Genomic DNA, 8317 nt, shown 5'->3' with positions numbered 1-8317 from the left:
CTGCAGGGGCACCTGGGTAGCTCAGTTGGTGAAGTGACCTGACTTCAGCTGGGGTGATCATCTCACGGTTTGTGAGTTCAAGCCCCGTGCAGGGCTCTCTGCTGTCAGCGCAGACCCTCCTTCAGATCCTCTGTCTCTCTCTCTCTCTCTGCCTCTCCCTCCCCACTTGCTCGGCGTGTGCTTTATCTCTCTCTCTCTCAAAAATAAATAAGCATTAAAAAAGATTAAAAAAGGGGTGCCTGGGTGGCTCAGTCTTCAAGCATCTGACTCTTGATCTCACGGTTTGTGAGTTCAAGCTCCATACCAGGAGCTTGGGATTCTGTCTGTCCTTCTCTCTGCCCCTCCCCTGCTAGTGCTCGCTCGCTCTCTCAAAATAAAAATAAATAAACCTTAAAAAAAAAGATAAAAAATAAACATGCCATGTGTATTTAAAAGAAATATATATAAATTCTATATAAAACTGTTTTTTAACCAAAAACGAGACATCATGGTTAGAGAAAAGAATGAAGAATGAAGAAATATATATTCTGATTTCCTCCTAGTGGGCCATGTGAACCTCTCTATCATCCTGTAGTTTTAGAAGACTACAATGTAGTGTAGCTTAAGGTAAGCAGAACAAACAGAACCCATGGGATTTTTATCAAAGACATTTTTATTTTCTGTTACTGCTTTACTTTAAAATATATTGAAGGCAGCATTCCTATCGTTGGAAAGGACATTTTGACAGGTACGTGACATTTATGGTCATCCTCAGGTTACTGAAACTCTTAAAGTCACTTTGCATTGTTAATATGGCTTCAGCTCGGAAATTAGAAGGGCCAGCCATATGTACCAATGAAAACTTTGGAGCTGAATTCTAGTTAAATTTTCTCTCTTTTGTTGGCTGGAGTTCTGCAGCAGACTGTGGTTGGCAATGAGAAACAGAGAAAGGTTGTGTCTCTAGCAAAGTATTTTTTTTTTGTTTATTTATTATTTATTTTGAGAGAGAGAGACAGACAGGCAGACAGACAGAGAATCCCAAGCAGGCTCCGCACTGTCAGCTTAGAGCCTGAAACAGGGCTCAAACTCACAAACTGTGAGATCATGACCTGAGCCAAAACCAAGAGTCAGATGCCCAAACAATGGAGCCACCCCAGACACCCCTCTCCAGCAAAATATTTTTTAAGAGTTTAAAACATGGCTCTCATGCAATTGTGAAGTGAGCACATGACAAACAGTTATGTAACTCATTAATGAGGAAATGAGCAGCATGATAGAAATGGTTTAAGAGCGTTTCTGGAACACATATAGTCACTAAGGTGAAGAAAACTGAACTAAGTTTCCTAAATTTGTAACAGGTTGTCCTAGAACTGTACCTTTTGGGTTATATTTTCTCGTGGAAAGAAATCTGTTAATATTCACTTCTAGAGTCTGGGCCCTAAACAATAGAGATAGTAAGTGACATAATGATTCCTCTTGGGGAAGCGTGTTAACCACTGCTCCAGTGTGATACTGAAAGGAGAAGCAGTCTTTCTTTTGCCCTTTTCCCCAGCTTGTGAACATTTCCCCCTGGCATCCTTATTTCAGGGTTTTTATTGATTCCTCCTTTTCCTCTTTTGCTCTATTTTCTTTCTCTCCCTGAATGCTCAGGAAAGAGGAAAACATTGTGTAAGAAAGGTTTTCTTGATTCATAGTGTCACACACTGGCATTTCACCCTGGTAGCCTGGTTGCTGTCTAGAGTTGACTCGGAATGGTGCTATTCTTGGTTCCCAGAGCATGCCCCCCACAACACCGCCCTTGCCAGGCACAAAGGATGGTACTTCCCCTGCTGTGAGTGCTGCTTTTTCCTCTTGTTTTCCGTTGTCCCCCTCATTCTAATGGTTTGTGCTCTCTTTTGTTAAGGACCACTCCTGGTCAAAGAAAACACTTGTATACTTTTTGCCCATATAAATTCTGGGAGGGCAGACCAATCCCAATACAGAAGCAACTCTCATTCTGCACCATCAAAGTAACTCCTTGGCCCATCTCTTTGTTTACTAAACCTCTTAGGTGGAAGGCAGATACTAGTTTACTGGGTCATCTTCACTGTGAAGAGAGGCCCTTTTGAACCTCCTCCTTTTTGACTTGAGTTGAAGAGGAATGTCTTCCCTCTCTCCCTCTGGGGTACATGGTTTCTATAGGATCCCTCTTGCGGTACAAATCTTTCCTGTAAATCCTCCTTCCAAATTCTCACTTGGCTCATTCATATTCTTAATTTGGATTTAAGTACAAAACCATTTTAAATTTATATTATACTTGCCAATTTCCTTGGAAAATTTATTTGTTGGTCTTGTATCTTGCTTTTGGTGTCTCATGTCTATTTAATCTAATGTCTCCGATGAAACTTCTGCTTTACTAGTTTGCTTTACTAGTTTACTTCTGCTTTACTAGTTTCTGTTACTGGTTTGGGAGGCTAGGAGCTGTACTCAATTGAATTTTTCCCAGAATGATTTTATCTGCTTATTTTTGGAGAACTATCTGTAGGACACAACAAATTGGGGCAACTGTCTTGGGGCCTATGTTAAGAGTATATGGGGGGTGTGGATGGGGAGAATGCAGGAGTGGGGAGAGGATCTGGAGAGCCAGGTGATTGTGGAATATTTTACTGCATTCCCTGATCTAAAATGATACATGGAATTAGTGCATTTACACCAGCCCCCTTGCTCCCCCTGCATGCAGACCCTTTTCTAATTCCAAGTGCTCTCAGCTTTTTGACAAAGGGGAGAGTTTAGTGTGCTGTATTGTAACGGTCTGTAGATTTCTCTTCCCCCTAGACAATAATTTCCTTGAAGGCAGGAACTGTATTCACCTTCTTGTATCCCCAGCCCCAGCCGCTTGTCTGCATAGTGTATACTCAGTAAGTATTTACGGAATGAATGATTGAGAGGGATGGATGCCTGTAGGATGAGATATCCCCCCTGGGCTCTGTTTTCTAGAAATGTTTTTGTCTCTGCTTTTCCCTTTTGTAGAAGAGTTGGAGTGAGGGAGATGGCGGGGAAATAGCAAACTGCTCTCACCATTGTTTGTAATAGCCTTTCCTCTGTTAACGTGATTCACCTGTGCCCTATGAATGTTTGTGTAGGAGGAAGCTATACAACTATTTGTAAAAAATAATTGAAAAATACTGCACCACATGAATATATATATATACCCATATTTTTATAAATTGCCTTGTATTGAAAGGTTCTTTAAGGCTGTAATGTCATCTTTCATTATGTGCTGTATTCCTGTTTAGAATTCATTTATTCATTTGAATAAAATGCCATCTATTGTCACTATCCCTGGCTTGGGTGGTTTGGTCTTCTATTTGGGGGGATTATCCTTATTTTTAGTCTTTTATTTGGTACTCTAATAAATATTTTGAAAGGTGTCCCCTTGATTCCTTCTTTTCCTCTACTAACTGCAAAAGAAAATAGCAGCCTATATTTAAAGGGTAGGCCTTGTTATCCCTTCTGGCAATTTCCCTCTCTTCCAGAGATTAGAGTTTACTACGGTACAGCAGCCCAATAGGATTGTTCTGGAAATGGATTTTCATGTAAAGTATTAACTTATGGTATTATGTGTAGCAAAAGGACAAGGATCAAAATATTATTAAGAGAGAGAAGCTGCATTATTATTATTTCTAATAGGATTGGTATAATAAATGGCCCTTAAAGACCATACATCTGTTCCGCTCAATGCTTGCTTTCTGAATTTACCATGAAATGTATTTCACTGATAAGACACAGCATTCAGATCCATTATTTCTCTAGAAGCCTGGTTAAGAGATTTAAAGTACAAGATATTGCTACATGGTCTGTGGTACTTCATTGAAAGTAAGAACTTCATTCTTAAATTGAAGGAAACAAAATCTATATCCCACTGGTAAATGGTTTTAGGGGACTTCCCTTTATTTTTATTACTAAATATTGAGCTTTAACTAAAGACACCTTATGTAAGTTTGTATTTATTTATTTATTTATTTATTTTTTAATTTTTTTTTTTCAACGTTTATTTATTTTTGGGACAGAGAGAGACAGAGCATGAACGGGGGAGGGGCAGAGAGAGAGGGAGACACAGAATCGGAAACAGGCTCCAGGCTCTGAGCCGTCAGCCCAGAGCCCGACGCGGGGCTCGAACTCCCGGACCGCGAGATCGTGACCTGGCTGAAGTCGGACGCTTAACCGACTGCGCCACCCAGGCGCCCCTATGTAAGTTTGTATTTAAACAACATAGCTGCTTGTTTTCTGTCAGAAAAAGGGTGAATTTAAAACTTTTCTAATAAAATGTTATAGAAAAATTAAAATTCATGAGTGACAAAATCATGGCAACCCTCAAAAAATGGCACTTTTACTTTTCTGCCAGTCTAGAGAGAACCTTGAGTGGAACTGAGTCTGTTACTGAATACAGGTCTCTCCCTGACTCTAATGCATATTTTCCAAGGAGGGGTTGGGTGTGTTTTAATACCAGCCCAGGATTAAAGGCTTGATCTCAGGTGGATTCTCTTCCCCACAGTGAAACTGAATGTGCCCATCCGTAAAATGAGGATGAAGGATATGGCTTTAATGTGGACATCAAAGCCCGAGGAGAACACTGACAGGCTAGAGTGGGGTGTGTGGCCCTGATTTTGCCCCTTGCTTCCTTTTTCCTGCCTGCTAGTGTGCCTGAAGAGATCAGGTTGTCCTTTAGCCCATTGGTGATGGTTTCTCTTCGGTGACATTCCCTTGGAATGGCTCGGTGAGGCAATCCTAGCGACCACAGTGAGAAACGTAGACTTCTGACTCACACCTATTGAGTGGAGCTCTCTTTGGACTTCATACATATATTTTAGAGAAAATTAGCATTTCAGCCAGTTTTGAAGTCCTGACCGTTTTTCTGAGGAGTTGTGAAATATATTTGGACCATATAGTGGACCGTGAAGTATACTTTAAAACCACATCTAAAAAAATAAAAATTTAAACCACATCTACAGACTCGAGGCAGTTTGACTTGTGGATATCAATTTCGAGGGCTATTCAGTGTAATGGTCTTCCTCTCCCCAGTAGTGTCCACCACCAAGCTCTCAGTGATACATTCACACTTGGCAATACGAAGGACATTAGATAAACTAATTCTGCAGTTTGACACTCAGAGATTTTCTGTTTTCTTACGTATATCAGCAATAGAAGTTTTAAGATGGATGGCTCTAAATTTGAATGTATGTTGGAGTAAGAAAAAATTGTGATATTTACTCTAGGGAGATTTAAAGGGGAAACACCCTGAACTGGATTTCATTGGTTCTATGGTCAATTATATACTTAAAAATGTTTTTGACTTCTAAACTCTAACCTATTTTCTCTCTATTCATATTGGTAATCAGTTTTGGTAATTTTTGGTGTCAATTAAGTTTCCAAGAGTGAATCCCCCAAAAGCATTATAAGTATAGGAGATAGAGATTAACTTAAGTGCTTTGAATTGTGACTATTATTGCTCATGAAGGAATTACTTCTACATTTGAGATTACAACAGAAGGACCATGGGACTGATAAGAAATTAGAATTCATCATATCTAAAAGGCAGCACAGGTCAACAATAATTAAGTTCTAGAAAAGTTGTAAATACATATAAATATAATAAGGGATGGTAGAGATGGTTGACATAAAGAGATCATGAATGTAAATTAAGGATAAAGTTATTAGGGATAACATGTTAGCTTCCATTAGAAAATGGTTCAGTAATGATTGCTTGGATCTCATCTCACTTTGGCTTCTCCCACTATTTTCTATTCGGTCAATTTCTTACAGCCATTGAGAAGGGACCCAAAAGAAGAAAATTTTACTGTGTTGTGGACAGAAAGATGCCCAGTAAATAAGAAGAATTTTGGTACAGAAGCCCCAGATTTCTTATAAATTACAGTATCTTGACTCAGTAATATATTTTTTTATTTTCTTTATCTGCAAAGATGGTGGTTGCCAAGTTCATGTGCTTCCTATATAAAATAGGTATGCGGCACAGGAGAGGCAAAAGGCCTCTCTCCATTTTGTGCTCTGACCTGTCTTCTAATCCCAAACTCCAAAAAAATATATTCTTAATATATATTTTAATAGAAATGTACAATTAATAGAAATATACAATTCAGGAGCACATTTGTTCCCATGAAATTTCTTTACAATTTTGAACTGCAAGATACCAAGATATTATTTTTTTATTTTCCATCCTTTTGTTTCCAAAGCTGTGTCTTTGTAATCCTAATATCTAGAGAATAAGATATGTATACAGGTTTTTTGGTTCTCTCTGATTAACATCTGAATTCTATGTAACAAAGAGCTACATAATAGAATCAGACTTCTTCTGAGCTAGACATAGCTGTTAGTGGTAATGATTATATCCTTGCTTGTTACTGCATTTTTTTTGGTTGAACTATTTCAGTGAAAACTCTTTAAAAAAAATTTTTTTAATGTTTATCATTGAGAGAGACAGACAGAGAGAAAGCACACATGAGTGGGGGGGGGGGGATGGGCAGAGATAGGGAGACACAGAATCCCAAGCAGCTTCAGTCTCTGAGCTGTCAGCAGAGATCCCAGTGCGGAGCGGGAACCCACAAACTGGGAGATCATAACCTGAGCCAACGTCAGATGCTTACCTGACTGAGCCACCCAGGCACCACACAGTGAAAATTCTTAATAAGAAAAACAACAGGTATCAGGGCACCTGGGTGGCTCAGTTGGTGAAGCATCCCACTGTTGATCTCAGCTTAGGTCATGACCTCATGGTTTGTGAGTTTGAGCCCTGTGCTGTCTGCACTGTCAGTGCAGAGCCTGCTTGGTATTTTGTCTCTCCCTTTCTCTGCCCCTTCCCTGCTTGCTCTCTCTTTCTCAAATAAATAAACTAAGAAAAAAAAAGAAAAACAAGAGGTAGTATTAAAAAAACAAGAGGTAGTATTTTTTTATCCATCAAATTTCAAATTGTTTAACTTAGGGACTAATGAGAAATACATTTAGGTCCGCTGTATCATTTGACATTTGAATGTTAGGTCTAATATTTTTTTGAGGAAGAGTCTTTGTGTGTATCATATGCATTCTCACAACTCCCTAAGTTAATTTGGAATTCGCTGGATGAAAAAAAAATACTACCTGTTGTTTTCTTATTAAGAGTTTCCTTAACAATATTTCTGTTAAAAAAAAAAAACAGTGAAAAGTAAGGAAATAATCATTACTAGAATTAGCTATGTCTGGCTCCCGAGAACATAAGCTAAAATACACACACACACACACACACACACACACACACACACAGTTACACCTAATATGCCTGCTGAAGACATTCCTATACAGTTTTAGTATATAAGCTTCTGGCTTTATTTGCATATTACAGGGAAATTAATATAGAATTACATCTAAATGATACTATGTTTTATTCCTAAACTGCTATGAAGGAGATGTTGCATAGATCTTAAAATGGGATAATAAGCACTGTGAGAGCCTTCCCCCAAAAACCAAAAAACAAAATAAACTCTGCAGTTACTAGGTAGTAACTTTTGGGGGACAATATTGTTAAAATGTTATAATATTTAAGAAAGAAAAAGATTCCAAAGGCAAAAATCTCATACACATTTTGCTATAGCTTACGTATGTTGCCGAACGGTAATTTCATAAATTATGTTCAAATAATTTGTTGTAAGGTAACATCTATCAAAAAAGGACCTCTATAAAAAGATGTGTTTTGTCTTCTACCTCATTCAAAATAACTTTTTTCCCCTCCATTTTCATTTAAATTCCTAGTTTTACATTGTCATAATGCTTGACTTTGTGTTACCTCATGAAGTGCTTCATGATCATATAATTGGGGCTAAGTAGGAACTAAATGCACCTAAGCTTAATGGTTGCTGCTCACCAACTACACAATTATCGTCAGGGAGGCTAAAAATGCAGAATGTCTGTCAAATAGAAAAGAAGTACACAGGGGTGCAGCGGTGGGGAAGATGGAAATCACAGCTGGAGGTAATGATTACTCTGAGTCTCTTGCTACAGCAAACATAGCATTTGGAAATTCATGAACATTCCTTTTAAATGCTCAAAAGTCTTTGCAAAACAAACCATACATTAACTAAAACACTCATGACTGCACTGCCTGCACACTAAGCCACCAGTAATTTGGGGGAAGTTTCTTTCAATCCAACATCAAAAGAAAGAACTGAAAATCTTTTATTTCAGATTTGGCTTTTGTGACAATAAGTTTGACATAAATAAAACAGTTCCACTTCTCTGACACCTAGCATTCAGTGCTATGCCACATAATCTTCCTAGGAAATAGTTAATTTTAAGTATAATATACATCCAG

The sequence above is a fragment of the Leopardus geoffroyi genome, chromosome C2, assembly GCF_018350155.1.
Source record: "Leopardus geoffroyi isolate Oge1 chromosome C2, O.geoffroyi_Oge1_pat1.0, whole genome shotgun sequence".
NCBI classification, from domain to species: Eukaryota; Metazoa; Chordata; class Mammalia; order Carnivora; family Felidae; genus Leopardus; species Leopardus geoffroyi.
This window is presented reverse-complemented; position numbering follows the sequence as displayed.